The 19,692-nt window shown below is 40.6% G+C and overlaps 1 protein-coding gene and 1 non-coding gene across 2 annotated transcripts in view; one reads left to right on the forward strand and one right to left on the reverse strand.

Annotated features, from left to right (window-relative positions):
- LRMDA (leucine rich melanocyte differentiation associated) overlaps positions 1-19,692 on the reverse strand; it is a 1,782,822-nt gene that overhangs the window by 292,987 nt on the left and 1,470,143 nt on the right. The gene's annotated exons all lie outside the window — the stretch shown is intronic.
- On the forward strand, positions 4,341-4,414 carry TRNAG-UCC (transfer RNA glycine (anticodon UCC)). The gene has a single exon. It is a non-coding gene; the product is annotated as a tRNA-Gly (tRNA).

Genomic DNA, 19,692 nt, shown 5'->3' on the forward strand with positions numbered 1-19,692 from the left:
CACGGAATACCTTTTTCCATCCCCTCACTTTCAGTCTGTGTGTGTCTCTAGATCTGAAGTGATTCTCTTGTAGGCAGCATATACATGGGTCTTGTTTCTGTATCCATTCAGGCACTCTATATTTTTTGGTTGGAGCATTTAGTCCATTTATATTTAAGGTAATTATTGTTATGAATGTTCTTATTGCCATTTATTATTTTTAATTGTTAACTGTTATTGTTTTGGACCTGTTAATTGTTTTGGACCTGTTTTTGTAGGTCTTTTTTTTCCCCCTTTCTTTTTTCCTTCTTTGGTTCTCTTCTCTTATGATTTGGTGGCTATCTTTAGTGTTATGTTTGGACTCATTTTTCTTTTTTGTATGTGTATCTATTACAGATTTTTGGTTTGTGGTTACCATGAGGTTTTTGTATAGTAGTCTATATATGTACATGATAGTTTTAAGTTGCTGCTCTCTTAATTTCAAATGCCCCTGGCTGGGTTGGTTTATGGGCGCTGCCTTGTGTGAATGCTGCTGGCTGCTGGTTAGTGGGGCCTGGTCACAAGGCAGCAGACTGTAGAACCTCAGGGGGCTGTGGGGCTAGTGCTGGCTCACTGGTGGACAGAGTCAGGTCCAGAAGACTCTGGGGCTGTTGCCCCCTCCACTGGTGGGTGAAGCCAGGTCCTGGGATTAGTGCCAGACTACTGGCAGGCAGAGCCGGGTCCTGGAGTCTGGCTACAGGGCCCAGGGGTCCCAGAGCTGGTGTCAGATCACCATTGGGGGTTGGGGGGCCTGGTTCCTGACACAGTTGAGTATGGCATCTGGGGTACCCTGAAGGTTGTGTTGGCCTGTTAGTGGGCAGGGCCAGGGCCCACCTGGTCCCAGGACAGGGTCTGGCCTGCTGGGGGATGGTGGTTTTCTTGCATCTGGAGTCTGCCCCCTGGTGGGTGAGGCTGGTCTGGGCTAGAGCAGGCTTCCTGGAAGGCAGGGCTGGTGCTGGCCAAGTGGTGGGCGGAGCTGAGTCCTGGCCCTCTGGTGGGCAGGGCCGTGTCTAGGAGCATGTCTAGAGGCAACTGTGGCCTATCTGCTGATGCGTGGGCCGCGTCCCCGCCCAGTTAGTTGTGAGGCATCCCAGCACGGGCACCTACAGGCTGTTGGCGGGGCCAGGTGTCAGCGCTAATGAGCAAGAGGGAGGAGCCCAAGAGAGCGCCCTGGCACGAACTTCCACGCATAGAAGGAGCTCCCAAATATGGCTGCTGCCAGTGTCTGTGTCCCCAGCATGAGGTGCAGCCCCTCTGCCCCCACCATCCCACCCCTCCAGGAGACCCTCCAAGACTAGAAGGTAGGTCTGGCCCAGGCTTTTGCCCTGGGTCCCAGGGCCTGTGAGATTTTGTGCGTACCCTTTAAGAGTGAAGTCTCTATTTCCTCCAGTCCTGCGGGGCTCCTGCAATTAAGCCCTGCTGATTTTCAAAGCCAAATGCTCCGGGGGCTTGTCTTCCTGGTGCGGGACCCCTGGGCCAGGGAGCCCGATGTGGGTCTCAGAACTCTCACACCTGCGGGAGAACCTCTGCACTAAAATTATCCTCCAGTTTGTGGTCGCTCACCCCGGGGTTGTGGGAATTGATTATATCATAAGCCTGCCCCTCCTACCACGAGATGTTGACTCTTGAAACTGGGTGATGGATACATAAGGTCTATTACACTATTCTGTTTATTTTTTATATGTTTGAAATTCTCCATAAAGAAAACTTAAATTTTTTGACAACACCAAGTTTTAGTAAGGTTTTGGAGTAACTAGTACTCATAGATACTGGTAAGTCAGGAGATTGGTACACTTTTCGGTAGAAATATAGCAATCTCAAGTATATTTGAAGGTGAGCATAATGTACCACCAACCAGTTCTTCTCCTGCATATATGCTATAGAGATACCCTCACAGATATATACAAGGAGGCAGGCAAAATACTTTCAAAGCAGCACAGTTTTTGCATGTGCAAAAAGTTGGAAGCAGTGTAGATGTCCATCAACAGGAAAATAGATGGATTGTGATATATTCATGAAATGCATTTCAATAGAGCAGTAAAAGTCAATGAACTGTAGCTATGTAAATTAACCTCGATGATGCACAGACACAATCTTGAGGTGGAAAAAAAAAAGAAAACGGAAAAAAGCAAATTTTAGAAGGATCCATTTATTTTATATAAAGCTTTAAACATATTTAACAATGTTATGCTCACATACATAAGATTAATTGCAGATGGTATAAAATTATAATGAAATGCAAAAGAATGGCTGGCACTGAATTTTGGATACTAGCTACTTGGAGAGGAGAGGGAGGAAACGTGTTTTGGGAAATATACAAAATGGGCTTCAAATATATTGGAATTGCATTAACTGTTATGCTCGGTTTTACACGTTACACCAGTGTTTATTTTAATATTTTATATCATTTTTTTATGTCTGAAATTTAACAATTTAAAAATGTCAAAATATGTGAAGGAATAAAATAAAGGTTATAAGCTTGGTGGGGTATGAGCACAAAAGAGGAACCATAGACCCAGCCAAGGCACTCATAGGAAGCTCCCTGATAAGGAGATATTTGTCTTGAAGGATGAAAATGAAAAGAATGCTTTCTTCTATGAGACAGAAACAGAAAGAATGTTCAAAGTAAGTTGTGTGATTGTTTTCTTGGGCCAGCAGGCTAAATTGAGGCAGCTGACTTTTTTTTTTTTTAACAGCCGAGGAGCTAAGAATGTGGGGTTTTTTTCACATTTTTTTTTAAATGGTTACATTTTAAATGGCTATATAAGTATTTATATAATGTCCTCAGTTTTGCCTCTTGGTCCATAAAGCCCAAAATATTTACTATCTGGTACTTTAAGAGAAAGTTTGTTAATCCCTGGAACTTTTTTAAAAAATGAAGTATTGTTGATTTATAATATTATATGAGTTTCAGGTGTACAGCACAGTGATTCAGTATTTTTGCAGATTATACTCCGTTATAGGTTATTACAAGATAATGGCTCTAATTCCCTGTGCTATACAGTATATCCTGTTGCTTATCAACCCCTGGAACTTTAAATGCTTCTTTCCTAGTAATTCCGGGTGTATCTTCCTGATCATGGGACAGAAACAAAAAAACACTTTTAGTGTAAAACTTCTTATGTTCTCAAGGGAGTAAATGCAGGTTTATATTAGTTGCAAAGCACAGAAATATAACTTAAACTACCTTAAGCAAAAAGAGTGAACTGTTTGATTGTGAGACTGGAAGTCCAGGGTAATGGCTTCAGGTGCAGCATGATTCACATGCTCAAATGCTATCATAAGAATTTTGTCTCTGGGTCCCTAGACTCCGCTTTCCTCTGGGTTGACTTTATTATCAGGTAAGCTCTCCCAACTGTGATGGAAAAGACAGCCAACAGGAGCCCCAGGCTTATAATTGAGCAGCTGTGCAAATTGTCATTCATGATTGTTCCAGGAAAAGTCTGAGGATACATGTTCCTTATCCCGGATCAACCGTCCACCCCTGGATCTGAGGGCGAGGGTGTCTCTTTGGTTAACAGGGCCCAAAAGTGTAGGAAAATTACAAGACTTTTACACAAGAAGAAAGAATGGGTTCAGATGTCCCCTAAGCACTGGATGGCAGATACTATTTTTGTTTACCCCACAGCTATTCCACCTTTACTACCCCTCCGGCTTCAAGATCCCAAGGCTGATGATAAACTGACTTTCCTGCTCTTTGGGTGTAATACATTCTTCATATACTTCCTATTTAGTCTGCTCACTTTTTGATGCACCAAGTATTTGGATCAGCTCTGTTTTGTTTTCACTACGTAGTTTTGACTCCACATTTGCCATCTCCTTGTAACTCAATGACTTTCTTGCTTAGATTTCTTAGTAACACTTTTGAAAATTCAACTCTTTAGATTGCTCCTATTCCATCCATATTAGAAATTAGTGGGAATTGTGATACACGCATAAAACCTACAATGAACTGATACTTGGAATGCCTACAAGACGAATAAACCTTTGCCTTGCCATATTTTCAACATAAATTAAAAATTTCAGATGGTAATCCACTCCTTTAGCCAGTTTTACCAAAGTCCAATTCCCAGCTAGCAGTAGGACTAGGGAAAGAAAAGAAGGAGGTGTGGAGGTAGAAATATTCTGCCACATTTATAGTGAAATCTGGCTAAAGATTGTTGACCTAAAACAAATAGACTGCCAGTTATTTCTCCAGCAAAAATGAGTTTATTTGGGATCAGCAAAGGATTATAATTCAGGGTCTGCAATCATGACGAGTCAAGTACAAGTCCCCAGTGAAAATAAAAAGAACGCTTTTTAAAAAGGGGAAGAGGGGGAATTCTCTGGTGGTCCAGTGGTTAGGACCCTGCACTTCCAATGCAGGGGGCCCAGGGTTCAATCCCTGGTCGGAGAATTAGGATCCCACAAGCTGCATGGAGTGGCCAAAAAATTAAATAAAAAGGAAAGAGGAAGTTGAGAGGGCTATAGTAAACAAAGAGCCCATTGGAGGAATTGAGAGTTCGAAGTATAGTGACTTTTCATTGGTTGAGTTGTGACAGTCTCTCATTGGCTGAGCTCTTGCCAGGCAAGAAGAAGAAGCATTTCTTCTTTCTGTTGGGCTCTTGTATCATCATAGGACATGAGAGTTTCCCCTTCTGGCCTCCTGACGATTCTAATTGAGGTTTCTGTTTATTAATGTTTATAAGGCACACTTCCTCAATTCTACATAACAGAGTAAGAGTGTTCAGCCTTCATTATTGTCATTAATGTGCCATCTGATTGGACCATATAGTCTTTCCCATGCCAGGGAATTGGCATGGGCAAAATTCTCAGGTCCTGGTACTCTCGCTTAAAGCAGGAATTCTATCTAAATGATAGGTTTTGTAGAAAAAAAAAGAAAATACACACAAGTCTGGACTACCTCTGGCGTCAGATTTGGAGAAGAGATGTAGAGATTTCAGAAAACTTTCCCATTTGGACTGAGCCAGACTAGTCGTGGCTACAGAACCAACCATTAGGCAGCCAGCTCCAAAGAATACCTGCCAGCAACTCTCTTCCCAGCACCTGACACAACCACCCCCAGCCTCAGGTCATATTCCCCGGCTCCTGAGTGTTTCTCAGTTACAGAGGCTCATGGCATGTGGGTAGCCACTCCATCTCTGGCATTGGAACTACCTCCCCATCAATGGGTGCATCTGATCTTTCCCCTGTACAATTTTCTAATCAGGAGCTAGCTGTCCTAGTCCCAGCTGTAGTGGCCCCAAACACAGTGGGTCCTCTGTGATTGGAAGTCACTATTCAAGCAGTCAGAGTCCTGGTGTCAGCCATTTAAAGCAACTGTTCTTCCAAAACAAGCACTGAAGGACGAATCTCAGTGCAAATCTCAGAAAGCCCAACTCCACCCCCTCTAACTCATCACTATGTACACTACATCCCCCCTTCCCCCTACTGACACCAGGTCACGTTGTCCACAGAGCATAGCACAGCCAGGAAGGCAGCTGGGTCATCTGTAACCAAACTGCCTGGATTTGAATCCTACTTTGCTATTCATGAGCTGTTGGCCTCTGTTACTCCTCTGTTCCTCAGTTTCCCTGTCTGAAAAAGTGTGGATAATAATTACCTTCAATCATTATTATGGAGATTGCGTGAGTTAATATTGGTAGCCTTGCTTAAGACAGTGCCATACACACAGTGCTATATGTGATGATCAAAAAAACAGCCCATCAAATGCTAAGTCTTCTTTAGACATAGCTGTTAGCTTCTAAGCCGTCACATCTGCATTTCCAAAACCAGAAAAGGAAAGCTGTCAAGGATAATGACAGGCAGAGGGGGAACTGAGCAAAAAGGAAACCTGGAAAGGACCAATCAAAAGGCCACTACGTGTCCCATTCCAGGAAACAGCCTTGAATCTATGCTAGCTCCCATGAAGCCAGGATCTAAAACCTCGACCCCCACCCAGAGAAATGGAGACTTAACAAGAGAGAATTAACAAGCTTTGCCCATTAAAAAAAAAAAAAAAAAAAAAAAAAAAGAAAAGAAAAAAAAAAAAAACACAGAAGTCCCTAGCTGTAGCTACTGAGACACTTCCCGGAGGAAGGTAGCTGACTTTTTATCAGATGTGTCACTCGGCGAAATAATTACTGGCACTAATGGTACAATAGCAGTATGCTCAGAGTACTATTTACTCATGTCTGTTCCATCTTTCAACTTCAAAGTGCCCACTGCCTCATAGAGCACATCAAAGTGACACCACTGTTGTTACGGACAGTGGCCTAACGCAAGACACAGAAGTCAAGTGATTTCTCTAGACAAGCAAAAGAAAAGATAATCTTTCATGGAGAAGCAAGGCTTGTGTGTGTGTGTACATCCTGAAACTCCATCTTAATTCACAGGTTGGGGAGACGGAATTGGATTGCAGATTTATTCACCTTCAGGAAACACTAGAATCTGAGGAAGGCGAGGGCTGATGAGACATGGATGAATAAAACCAAGAAAGAGGTTACAGAAAGCATGGTTTTTCTGGTTTTACCAGCAATTTGTCCCCATATTGCTGGTGACCAGACCTCCTTGTTAAATCAGAAAAAGTATGGAATCGATTGTGGCTAAGAGGACATGGTCTTTTACCTCTACTCCACTTCAGCAAACTACTTGTACCTCCACACCTTTATCTGACCATCTCCCTCCACCTCTCCTGCCATTCACTGCAAGAAAGTGACATCGAGACACCACAGCATCCTTAAATTCCTTAACTTTGGATAAGACTCCCCATTAATCATCTCCATCCTGGGATTTCTTCGACCCTCCCTGCGTTGTTAATGTGGGTCGATCACATCAGCTGCACTCTCTTAGATGCCTTAGTTTCATCATCTTCTTCACCTTTTGCTCACTATCCTGCAAATATCACATATTCTGGATCAACATAGCATTTTCTCTTTGATTCTATCTCCAATCTCATGTCGAGATTATGATAACCACGATCATGGACTACTTTACATGCTTAAGATTTCCAAGCTCACCTGAGCCCATATTTCTCCATAATCCATTTCCTCATCTCTGACCAGTTGCTTTCCATATTTCTATAGCAGCCCTTGGTGAAGTTCAGTGTGCATAATAATACCCAGTTGAGGGGCCTATTAACATACACATTTCTGGGCCCTCTTTCAAGAGATTCTGATTCAATAGATCTGGGATGCAGGCTAGGCACTCATAGTTCTGACAAGCTTCCAGGTGATATTAATGACATCTGTCCACGGGCTGCGCTTTTGAGTAGCACTAATATACAGCCCCTGGCACACTGTAAACTTGCATTATATAATTGCTTTAAAGACCTCAACCCGTTCCTTTCCCCACTTCAGCTGACCTCTTCTACTTGGCAAAACTAACAAAAATTACTGTAAAATACAAATGCTTTTAACTTACTTTCTTGCCCTCCTAAACTTATGTTGTTTTTACCCAACTCTAACCTTTCCCTTCATGTGTCAAAGGAAGAAGTAGTGACTTTGTTGCTAGCTTCTTGAAGTAGAAGGGACAATGTGAGGTTTACAGACAAAGACCTGGGTCTGGTCCTTAGCTGACTTACTCTACGATTTGCCCTCAGCACCACAGGGAAATAAAAGCAGGAAAGGTTAGGGACTTTTTCCTGGCCAGACCGAGTCTAGAAAATGGGAATGTGCATTGCAAATGGAATAGTAGCAAGAGCAAGGATTCTGGGGCCAGGTGGACCTACAGTTATATACAAGCTCCATCATTGCCTACCTGCGTGGCCTTTGAAAAATCATCTTAACCTCTTCTCCTAAATGCTGTTTTGCTGATTATTGTGGATACAAATCTTTGACCACAACTTTAGCAGCACAAGAAATATAACCTTATTTTTCTCCAATGTTTAAAGCCCCCACTTGGCTAGGGGACAAATACTCGATATCAGCCATTTCAGGGATTTCCCTTTTCTTTTCCCAAGGTTTTTTCTTTGTTCTTGGGGACTCATATAGTTTTAAGGTTTGGGAGGATGTCTCATCCTGGATTAGTCAAGATCTATCCACACTGACATCTGCTGAGATGCCCATTTCCATCCAATCTTTTGTTGTCAGTCCATGCAGGTTGCCCCTGAGTCAGGTCTCATGCATGAACCCAAGGCCTCATCAGACCCACCCCTATCTGAGCTAGTTTCATGCCCGTTGTGGGTATCCAGGAGCCAGTCTGCTTCTCCCTGGCTTTCTTTGGCTATCAGAAATTTGGTGGGGCTCTTTAAGACCTTTCCCCACTTCCATGCCACTCTCATCTTGAATCCTTCTACTGTCCTTGCGTCTTGTTGGGACACCAGGAACTCTGTGAGGCTGCCAGTAGCCAATCAGCTTGGGAACACCAGGGTGTCATTCCTACCCAGGGCTTCCTGCTCCCCAGGGCTCTAAAGGAGAATCAGAGACACAACTCTCTTGGTTTTCAGATCCTCTATATCTATTTATTTTTGAAAATTAAAGGCATAGCCTCTTTAAAACCAAAAGCCTTTTCCTCCTACTTCCGTAACATTTATTCTATGAATCAATGAATGCCACAAGGGAAAAGGCTAGTGGGTACAAAGATATTGTAGGAAAAATGTCAATTAGTATTTCAGAACATCTCAGCCACATGTATAAAGTGGGATATGATTATTTTTAGGCTTACTATGAGAATTCAATGCCATAACACAGGTTAAGTACATAGCAGTGTCTGGTTTAAAACAGAAACTAGATAAATATTATTTCCCTTCCCTTAGTTCTTCCCACCTTTCTGACCATTTGTCTTTTCCTCGATGGCTTTTCTTCCCCTACACTTTCCCTGCCTTTTATTTAAAATCTAGTGGTTCCTTAATTGTTATGTATTCATCTCCCCAAACTTTCTACTTTTTGTAGTTCTCCTAAACACCCGCAGACACCTCACACTCATCTGGTCCAGAACTGCACTTGATGTTATTCCCCCAGGTTGCTCCTGCATCTTGGATTTCCTTTGTCAGTAATAGCACAACATTCATGACTCTGCTTAAGAGAGAAACCTAAGCATCAATATTGATATCTTCATTCTGCTCCCATACCTCCCACATCTAATCAGTTCTCAGTTAATGAATATTTCTCCATCCTGACCCCTCCTATCTATTCTCACAGCCACTGGCATAGCTAAGGTCCTCAACAATTCATATATCTTTTCCTCCTAACTGGTCCCCTTCCTACCTTCCTGTTTCTGGCCACCCTCTAGCCATCCACTGACAATATTCTATTTCTAACACTTAGATGTCATTTTGTGATCCTCTCAGATCAGCTATTTACACAATGGTGCTTCATTCCCTACCAGTAATGGTATTTAAAGGCCTTGGCTATCTACTGTCAATTTTCACGTCCATTTTAAATCCTCTCTTCTTTCCTTTCTCCTCTGTTCTTCACCCACATACCAAATCGGTGCTCAACATTGGTGTTCTAAAAATAAACTTGAGGGGACGACCAAGTGTACTGTGACACAAGAACTTTAGTACTACTAAAAACATTAGAGGTTTGGAAATGCATATAATATATTAATATATATTTATTGTAAGTATACAATATATATAAAATTGCTTTTAAAAAAACCTCAATTATTTCCTTTTCTCACCTCAGCACACCTCTTCTACTTCGCAACAGTAACACAAGTTACTATAAAATGCAAACTCTTTTAACTTTCTTTTTTTTTTTTTTTCCATACATATTTCCATACAAATACAAATATAAGATTTTTAGAAATTTCATGTAATGTCTGAAACATTTATATTAACATGTTTCCATACAAATAACCCAATGAAAGTTTAGTATTAGTTGTTTTGTTTGTTTTTTTATACTGCAGGTTCTTATTAGGCATCAGTTTTATACACATCAGTGTATACATGTCAATCCCAATCGCCCAATTCAGCACACCACCATCCCACCCCACCGCAGTTTTCCCCCCTTGGTGTCCATATGTCCATTCTCTACATCTGTGTCTCAACTTCTGCCCTGCAAACTGGCTCATCTGTACCATTTTTCTAGGTTCCGCATACATGCATTAATATACGATATTTGTTTTTCTCTTTCTGACTTACTTCACTCTGTATGACAGTCTCTAGATCCATCCACGTCTCAACAAATGACTCAATTTCGTTCCTTTTTATGGCTGAGTAATATTCCATTGTATATATGTACCACAACTTCTTTATCCATTCGTCTGTTGATGGGCATTTAGGTTGCTTCCATGACCTGGCTATTGTAAATAGTGCTGCAATGAACATTCGGGTGCATGTGTCTTTTTGAATTACGGTTTTCTCTGGGTATATGCCCAGTAGTGGGATTGCTGGGTCATATGGTAATTCTATTTTTAGTTTTTTAAGGAACCTCCATATTGTTCTCCATAGTGGCTGTATCAATTTACATTCCCACCAACAGTGCAAGAGGGTTCCCTTTTCACCACACCCTCTCCAGCATTTGTTGTTTGTAGATTTTCTGATGATGCCCATTCTAACAGGAGTGAGGTGATACCTCATTGTAGTTTTGATTTGCATTTCTCTAATAATTAGTGATGTTGAGCATCTTTTCATGTGCTTCGTGGCCATCTGTATGTCTTCTTTGGAGAAATGTCTATTTAGGTCTTCTGCCCATTTTTGGATTGGGGTGTTTGTTTCTTTGATATTGAGCTGAATGAGCTGTTTATATATTTTGGAGATTAATCCTTTGTCCGTTGATTCATTTGCAAATATTTTCTCCCATTCTGAGGGTTGTCTTTTCGTCTTGTTTATGGTTTCCTTTGCTGTGCAAAAGCTTTGAAGTTTCATTAGGTCCCACTTGTTTATTTTTGTTTTTATTTCCATTACTCTAGGAGGTGGATCAAAAAAGATCTTGCTGTGATTTATGTCAAAGAGTGTTCTTCCTATGTTTTCCTCTAAGAGTTTTATAGTGTCCAGTCTTATATTTAGGTCTCTAATCCATTTTGAGTTTATTTTTGTGTATGGTGTTAGGGAGTATTCTAATTTCATTCTTTTACATGTAGCTGTCCAGTTTTCCCAGCACCACTTATTGAAGAGACTGTCTTTTCTCCATTGTATATCTTTGCCTCCTTTGTCATAGATTAGTTGACCATAGGTGCGTGGGTTAATGTCTGGGCTTTCTATCTTGTTCCATTGATCTATGTTTCTGTTTTTGTGCCAGTACCATATTGTCTTGATTACTGTAGCTTTGTAGTATAGTCTGAAGTCAGGGAGTCTGATTCCTCCAGCTCCATTTTTTTGCCTCAAGACTGCTTTGCCTATTCGGGGTCTTTTGTGTCTCCATACAAATTTTAAGATGATTTGTTCTAGCTCCGTAAAAAATGCCATTGGTAATTTGATAGGGATTGCATTGAATCTGTAGATTGCTTTGGGTAGTATACTCATTTTCACAATGTTGATTCTTCCAATCCAAGAACATGGTATATCTCTCCATCTGTTGGTATCATCTTTAATTTCTTTCATCAGTGTCTTATAGTTTTCTGCATACAGGTCTTTTGTCTCCCTAGGTAGGTTTATTCCTAGGTATTTTATTCTTTTTGTTGCAATGGTAAATGGGAGTGTTTCCATAATTTCTCTTTCAGATTTTTCATCATTAGTGTATAGGAATGCAAGAGATTTCTGTGCATTAATTTTGTATCCTGCAACTTTACCATATTCATTAATTAGCTCTAGCAGTTTTCTGGTGGCAGTTTTAGGATTCTCTATGTATAGTATCATGTCATCCGCAAACAGTGACAGTTTTACTTCTTCTTTTCCAATTTGGATTCCTTTTATTTCTTTTTCTTCTCTGATTGCCGTGGCTAGGACTTCCAAAACTATGTTGAATAATAGTGGTGAGAGTGGACATCCTTGTCTCGTTCCTGATCTTAGAGGAAATGCTTTCAGTTTTTCACCATTGAGAATGATGTTTGCTGTGGGTTTGTCATATATGGCCTTTATTATGTTGAGGTAGGTTCCCTCTATGCCCACTTTCTGGAGAGTTTTTATCAGAAATGGGTGTTGAATTTTGTCAAAAGCTTTTTCTGCATCTATTGAGATGATCATATGGTTTTTATTCTTCAATTTGTTAATATGGTGTATCACATTGATTGATTTGCGTATATTGAAGAATCCTTGCATCCCTGGGATAAATCCCACTTGATCGTGGTGTATGATCCTTTTAAGGTGTTGTTGGATTCTGTTTGCTAGTATTTTGTTGAGGATTTTTGCATCTATATTCATCAGTGATATTGGTCTGTAATTTTCTTTTTTTGTAGTGTCTTTGTCTGCTTTTGGTATCAGGGTGATGGTGGCCTCATAGAATGAGTTTGGGAGTGTTCCTTCCTCTGCAATTTTTTGGAAGAGTTTGAGAAGGATGGGTGTTAGCTCTTCTCTAAATGTTTGATAGAATTCACCTGTGAAGCCATCTGGTCCTGGACTTTTGTTTGTTGGAAGATTTTTAATCACAGTTTCAATTTCATTACTTGTGATTGGTCTGTTCATATTTTCTATTTCTTCCTGGTTCAGTCTTGGAAGGTTATACCTTTCTAAGAATTTGTCCATTTCTTCCAGGTTGTCCATTTTATTGGCATAAAGTTGCTTGTAGTAGTCTCTTAGGATGCTTTGTATTTCTGCAGTGTCTGTTGTAACTTCTCCTTTTTCATTTCTGATTTTATTGATTTGAGTCCTCTCCCTCTTTTTCTTGATGAGTCTGGCTAATGGCTTATCAATTTTGTTTATCTTCTCAAAGAACCAACTTTTAGTTTTATTGATCTTTGCTATTGTTTTCTTTGTTTCTATTTCATTTATTTCTGCTCTGATCTTTATGATTTCTTTCCTTCTGCTAACTTTGGGTTTTGTTTGTTCTTCGTTCTCTAGTTTCTTTAAGTGTAAGGTTAGATTGTTTACTTGAGCTTTTTCTTGTTTCTTTAGGTAGGCTTGTATAGCTATAAACTTCCCTCTTAGAACTGCTTTTGCTGCATCCCATAGGTTTTGGGTCGTCGTGTTTTCATTGTCATTTGTCTCTAGGTATTTTTTGATTTCCTCTTTGATTTCTTCAGTGATCTCTTGGTTATTTAGTAACGTATTGTTTAGCCTCCATGTGTTTGTCCTTTTTACGTTTTTTTCCCTGTAATTCATTTCTAATCTCATAACGTTGTGGTCAGAAAAGATGCTTGATATGATTTCAATTTTCTTAAATTTACTGAGGCTTGATTTGTGACCCAAGATGTGATCTATCTTGGAGAATGTTCCGTGCGCACTTGAGAAGAACGTGTAATCTGCTGTTTTTGGATGGAATGTCCGATATATATCAATTAAATCTATCTGGTCTATTGTGTCATTTAAAGCTTCTGTTTCCTTATTTATTTTAATTTTGGATGATCTGTCCATTGGTGTAAGTGAGGTGTTAAAGTCCCCCACTATTATTGTGTTACTGTCGATTTCCTCTTTTATAGCTGTTAGCAGTTGCCTTATGTATTGAGGTGCTCCTATGTTGGGTGCATATATATTTATAATTGTTATATCTTCTTCTTGGATTGATCCCTGGATCATTATGTAGTGTCCTTCCTTGTCTCTTGTAACATTCTTTATTTTAAAGTCTATTTTATCTGATATGAGTATAGCTACTCCAGCTTTCTTTTGATTTCCATTTGCATGGAATATCTTTTTCCATCCCCTCACTTTCAGTCTGTATGTGTCCCTAGGTCTAAAGTGGGTCTCTTGTAGACAGCATATATATGGGTCTTGTTTTTGTATCCATTCAGCCAGTCTATGTCTTTTGGTTGGGGCATTTAATCCATTCACGTTTAAGGTAATAATCGATATGTATGTTCCTATGACCATTTTCTTAATTGTTTTGGGTTTGTTTTTGTAGGTCCTTTTCTTCTCTTGTGTTTCCCACTTAGAGAAGTTCCTTTAGCATTTGTTGTAGAGCTGGTTTGGTGGTGCTGAATTCTCTTAGCTTTTGCTTGTCTGTAAAGCTTTTGATTTCTCCATCAAATCTAAATGAGATCCTTGCCGGGTAGAGTAATCTTGGTTGTAGGTTCTTCCCTTTCATCACTTTAAGTATATCATGCCACTCCCTTCTGGCTTGCAGAGTTTCTGCTGAGAAATCAGCTGTTAACCTTATGGGAGTTCCCTTGTATGTTATTTGTCATTCTTCCCTTGCTGCTTTCAATAATTTTTCTTTGTCTTTAATTTTTGCCACTTTGATTACTATGTGTCTCGGCGTGTTTCTCCTTGGGTTTATCCTGTATGGGACTCTCTGCGCTTCCTGGACTTGGCTGGCTATTTCCTTTCCCATGTTAGGGAAGTTTTCGACTATAATCTCTTCAAATATTTTCTCTGGTCCTTTCTCTCTCTCTTCTCCTTCTGGGACCCCTATAATGCGAATGTTGTTGCGTTTAATGTTGTCCCAGAGGTCTCCCAGGCTGTCTTCATTTCTTTTCATTCTTCTTTCTTTAGTCTGTTCCGCAGCAGTGAATTCCATCATTCTGTCTTCCAGGTCACTTATCCGTTCTTCTGCCTCAGCTATTCTGCTATTGATTCCTTCTAGTGTAGTTTTCATCTCAGTTATTGTATTGGTCATCTCTGTTTGTTTGTTCTTTAATTCCTCTAGGTCTTTGTTAATCATTTCTTGCATCTTCTCAATCTTTGCCTCCATTCTTATTCCAAGGTCCTGGATCATCTTCACTATCATTATTCTGAACTCCTTTTCTGGAAGGCTGCCCATCTCCACTTCATCTAGTTGTTTTTCTGGGGTTTTTTCTTGTTCCTTCATCTGGTACATAGCCCTCTGCCTTTTCATCTTCTCTATCTTCCTGTAACTGTGGTTTTTGGTCCACAGGCTGCAGGATTATAGTTTTTCTTGCTTCTGTTGTCTGCCCTCTGGTGGTTGAGGCCATCCAACTCTTTTAACTTTCTTATAAGTTACTTTCTCATATACATAAGAGTATATATTATATAATATATAGTATATACATAATATATGGTAGTGAGTTCCTATAATAACGTCACATTGATAATGGAAAAGAAAAAAGAAAAAGGGATAAAGAAAAAGCTAAGCAGCAGTACCCTATCTACACTGTTGATCTAAAACAAGTAGACTTCCAGATGCTTCTCCAGCAAAGATGGGTTTATTCGAGATCAGCAGAGAATTGTAATTTAGAGTGTGCAACCATGGCAAGCCATGTGCTAGTCCTTGCTTGGCAAGGAAAAGGGAAACGAACAGTTTTATGGAGGGGAAAAGGAAGTTGGGAGGGCTATAGTAAACAAAAACGTCCATGGCTTTTCATTGGCTGAGTTCTTGCCAGACATCTTCTTTCTTCCTGTTGGGCTCTGCTATCCTCGCAGGGAGTGAGAGTGTGGTCTCTTGACTCTATTTAATTGAGGTTTCAGTTTATTATTATTATTTTTTTACACTTCTCCCTTTCGATCAAGATCTTCCTCTAAAAGTATCACTAATCAGGAGTCAGGTTTCCCAGTTTCTGTGGCTTTTTGTCCCTCAGTGCCAGGAAGGACCTTGCCTGAGTGTAGTGTTTCACATGGGAGGGAAAGCGTACAGACTGGAAACCTACTGAGGTAACATTTGAGTAACGAGGAGGGGTAGGAGGGAGAACTTTCGAGAACTTTTTATCACAGACGTTGGAGATCATTGAAATGTTATGTATCATCATCAAAGATTTGGTGGCCAAGTTCCAAGGGGCCTGGTCGGGATATCTTGGGAAAGCTGTCTCATCAGATGTCATGTGCTTCAATTCTGGGAAATCTGTACTTTCAGATCACCAGATGATGTGCAGGCCAGTCAGGGTTTGGTGCTTTCTTTAAGTGTGTCATGTGAATCCAAGAGTATATTCCTTGGAGTTTGGTGGCATAAGGGTTGGTTAGCAGTACTTGATAGAGGCCTCTCCAGCAAGGTTGAGGCGAGTTCTTCTGGAGGTATCTTTTCCAATACACAAAATCTCCAGGAGGTAAGGTGTGATGCTTAAGGTCTTTGTCTCTAGGGAGTGAACTGTGAAAAGATTGCTTTACCAAAGCATGGTTATTTATTTATTTATTTGTTTATTAAAACATCAGTTTTATTTATTTATTTATTTTTGGTTGCGTTGGGTCTTCGTTGCTGTGCACTGGCCTTCTCTAGTTGGGGTGAGTGGGGGCTACTCTTTGTTGCGGTGCACGGGCTTCTCATTGCAGTGGCTTCTCTTGTTGCGGAGCACAGACTCTAGGTGCGTGGGCTTCAGTCGTTGTGGCTTGAGGGCTCTAGAGCGCAGGCTCAGTAGTTGTGGTGCACAGGCTTAGTGGCTCCACGGCATGTGGGATCTTCCCGGACCAGGGCTCGAACCCATGTCCCCTGTGTTGGCAGGCGGGTTCTTAACCACTGTGCCACCAGGGAAGTCCCAAAGCATGGTTATTTTTAATAGAAGCAATTAGACCTTTATAATGTTGTAGGATCTCTCCTTCTATAAGTTGTGAGTCAAAAGAAGAAGGAGCCAATTGTATTGGGCATCCTATGACCATCTTAAAGGGTGAGATTTTATGAGCTCCAAAAGGGGTAAATCTGAGATTCAGAAGGACCAATGGCAATGCTTTTGGCCAAGGTATTTGGAGGGCTTCTACAATTTTTACCAATAGTCTTAATAATGCCTTTAGTGCAGTAGAATAAACCAGAGGATTGAGGGCGGTAAGCACAGTAAAACTGCTGTAAAACTGGGCAAATAGTACAGGCTTTTCCAAGTACCTGCCCAATAAAATGGGTTCCTTGATCACTGTGAAGTTCAAGAGGACTTCCATAGGTAAAAATAATTTTTTCCATAAGGACTTTATCCACAGAAGACACAGTAGCCTGTCTGCAAGGGATGTCTTTAGTCTAGTGTGAAAACAGACTGTGACTAAAACATATTTATATCCATGAGACAGAGGAAATTGTATGAAATCCATTTGCCAGAACTCCAACGGTCCATTAGGCAGTTTAAGATGTCTGGGAGCAGTACCAACAAGCTTCCCTGTGTTGTATTTTAGATAAGTGGGACAAGTGAGGAAGGTACCTTTTGTGGCCTTGTTAATGTTTCCCCACCAATATTGATTCATGAATACTATAATTTTGCCTGTAGACCAATGGTTTAACGCATGCAACATTGCTGAGAAGTGGGAATTTTAGCCTCCAGTAGGACGGGGTTGTTATTTGGTCCAAACCAGAGCTTTCTCTTTTTATCAAACCAACAATTGTTGAATTCCCACTCTTGTTTTTCCTTTTCTGGGTCCAATTGTTTGGCTTCTCTAGCCAGTTTTCTAAAGCTATCATTTGAGGAAATATCCCTTTGGACCATGACAGAGGTTTGGCTGCTGTTAGTCCCTTGTATTTCCTTGAGGAAATATCACCAAGGTGATTTCCTTTAGCTCCCAGAGAGTCAAAGTTTAGAATGCTCTGGAATCTTAATAGCTAAAGTGGCAGGTAGAGTATTGCATCCAATGATTCCTGAACATAGGGGTCACATTAAATTTTATTTCTGCTGAAAGTAAGGAAGTCACATTGCTTCTACAATATTCCAAAATCATAAGCTACTTCAAAAGCATATCTACTATCTGTATAAATATTGGCAGTTTTATCCTTGGCTACAAGCCCTTGTAAGAGTGTATAATTCAGCCTGCTGGGCAGAAGTAGCCATAGGTAAAGATGCTGCCTTAACAACATCAAAAGGAGTTGCAATAGCACACCTGGCGCAATATTTGCCATTGTCACCTTTTACATAAGAACCATCAGAGAAGCAGGAGAAGTCACTTTACTCAGAGGAGCTTCCTGTAAATCATCACAAGGAGTCAGGAGGTGATCAGTTAGCGTTAAGCAGTCATGAGGAATTTTGTTAATGATGGAGGGGAGAAAAGTAACTGGGTTAAGGTTACTACAACATAAAAGGATTATGTGAGGAGTAGTTAACAAAAGGACTTCATAGGAAGTGAGGCGGCTGACTGAGAAATGTTGAGTGTGAGGAGAATTCAGGAGGGCTTCTACTGCATGAGATACAAAAACAGTTAAAGGGGATCTCACCACAATTTTCTAGGTGGTATTAATCAAAAGGGCAATAGTTGGTCTATGGCAAGGGTGGTATCCTTGTGCCACAGGGTCCAGTTACTGGTTGTGATACCCTATGGGTTGATGGTGGTCCCTGTGTTTTGGGGTGAGTGCCCCAAGAGCATTCTCTTCCCTTTCATATACAAAAGGAAAAAGAATCTCATAATTGGGATGCCCAAGGGCATGTGGGTTCATCAAACTCTCCTTTAAGGCCTTGAAAGCTATGTTGTCCAGTTTTCCCCATAAAACTGGGTCAGGGTTGTTATAGCTTAGTAAAATATAGTGAGGTTTGGCCGTAAGAGAGAAATTTGGAATCCAATTTTGGCAATAACCATATAGCCCAAGAAAACTTCATAGTTGGCACTCAGTTTTGGGTTTGGGGAAATTTAAGACATCATGAAGTCTATCTGGGTCTAGATGTATCCCTAATTCTGATAGCAGATGCCCTAAATATCAAACCCGGGTTACAGAAAACTGAAAAAAAATTTTGGTGACCTTATGTCCCTTTAAGGTTAAAAGCTTTAGCAAGCGGACACTCTTCCTGTGAGAAGGCTTGAGAAGGAGAGCAAAGAAGCAAATCATCCATATATTGCAACAAAATAGAACCTCTAGGGAACTTTATATTATCCAGATCAGCCTTCAGGATTTGTGAGAAATACAAAGTACTCTCAGTAAAACCTTCAGGCATTACTGTCCAGGTGAATTTTTTTTTTCTCAAATGAAGGCAAAAGGTATTGGCTAGCTTCATCAACTGAAATATTAAAGAATATTATCTACGAACTACGTAGATCAGTTATAGTAAAGAATTTACATCCAGTGGGAATGGATGCTAGCGAGGCAGGAGTGTTAGAAACAACAGGGTGTCCAGGGATGACAGTGTGGCTTAGTGCTCAGAGATCTTCAACAAATCTCCACCCTTGGCCATAGGTTTTCTCACCAGTAAAATAGGGGTGTTACAGGGACTAGTGCAAGGGACAATGAGGCCTAGAGACTTGTAATCTTCTATTTTGGACTTTATGCCTTGAAGGCTTCTTTACTCATTGGGTATTGATTAATTCTGGGAAGAAGTTTTGAGGGATCTATTTGAATCTTGACGGGAGGTGCACTGTGAATTTTGCCAATACCAGTTGGAGATTTTGCCCATAAGGAAGGTGGTAGCTGATTCAATAGGGACAGATGGTCACTGTTTTCAGAATCAGCTCTAGTACCATCAAAGATGGAATAAATAAAACATGTCAAAGGGTCATTTAATTCACCTAGTTGGCTGATTAGATGACTACTGCCAAATTCTAGAATTGCTTCCCCTTTTGAGAGAAAGAAATTCTGGCATGATACTTCTCTAAGAAGTCTCAGCTTAATACATGCATAGGGGCTGAGGAACTAAAGTGAAAAAATTGTGTATCTCTTAAAGGGTCTAAGCAAAATGGAATAGGCTCAGGGACAGGAACCTCTTGAGCTGCATTAGAGATCCTCACTATTTGAACTGTTTTTGAACTCCAAGGCAGGGGCTGCTTTATAATAGTGGGGTTGAGCACCCGGCGTGTGGCTCTGGTGTCAGTTAGGACTGGAGTAGATTCATCCCCACTATGGAGAAATGTCTCTCCAAGCTGATTAAGAGGGAAGA

The sequence above is a fragment of the Balaenoptera ricei genome, chromosome 16, assembly GCF_028023285.1.
Source record: "Balaenoptera ricei isolate mBalRic1 chromosome 16, mBalRic1.hap2, whole genome shotgun sequence".
NCBI lineage: Eukaryota > Metazoa > Chordata > Mammalia > Artiodactyla > Balaenopteridae > Balaenoptera > Balaenoptera ricei.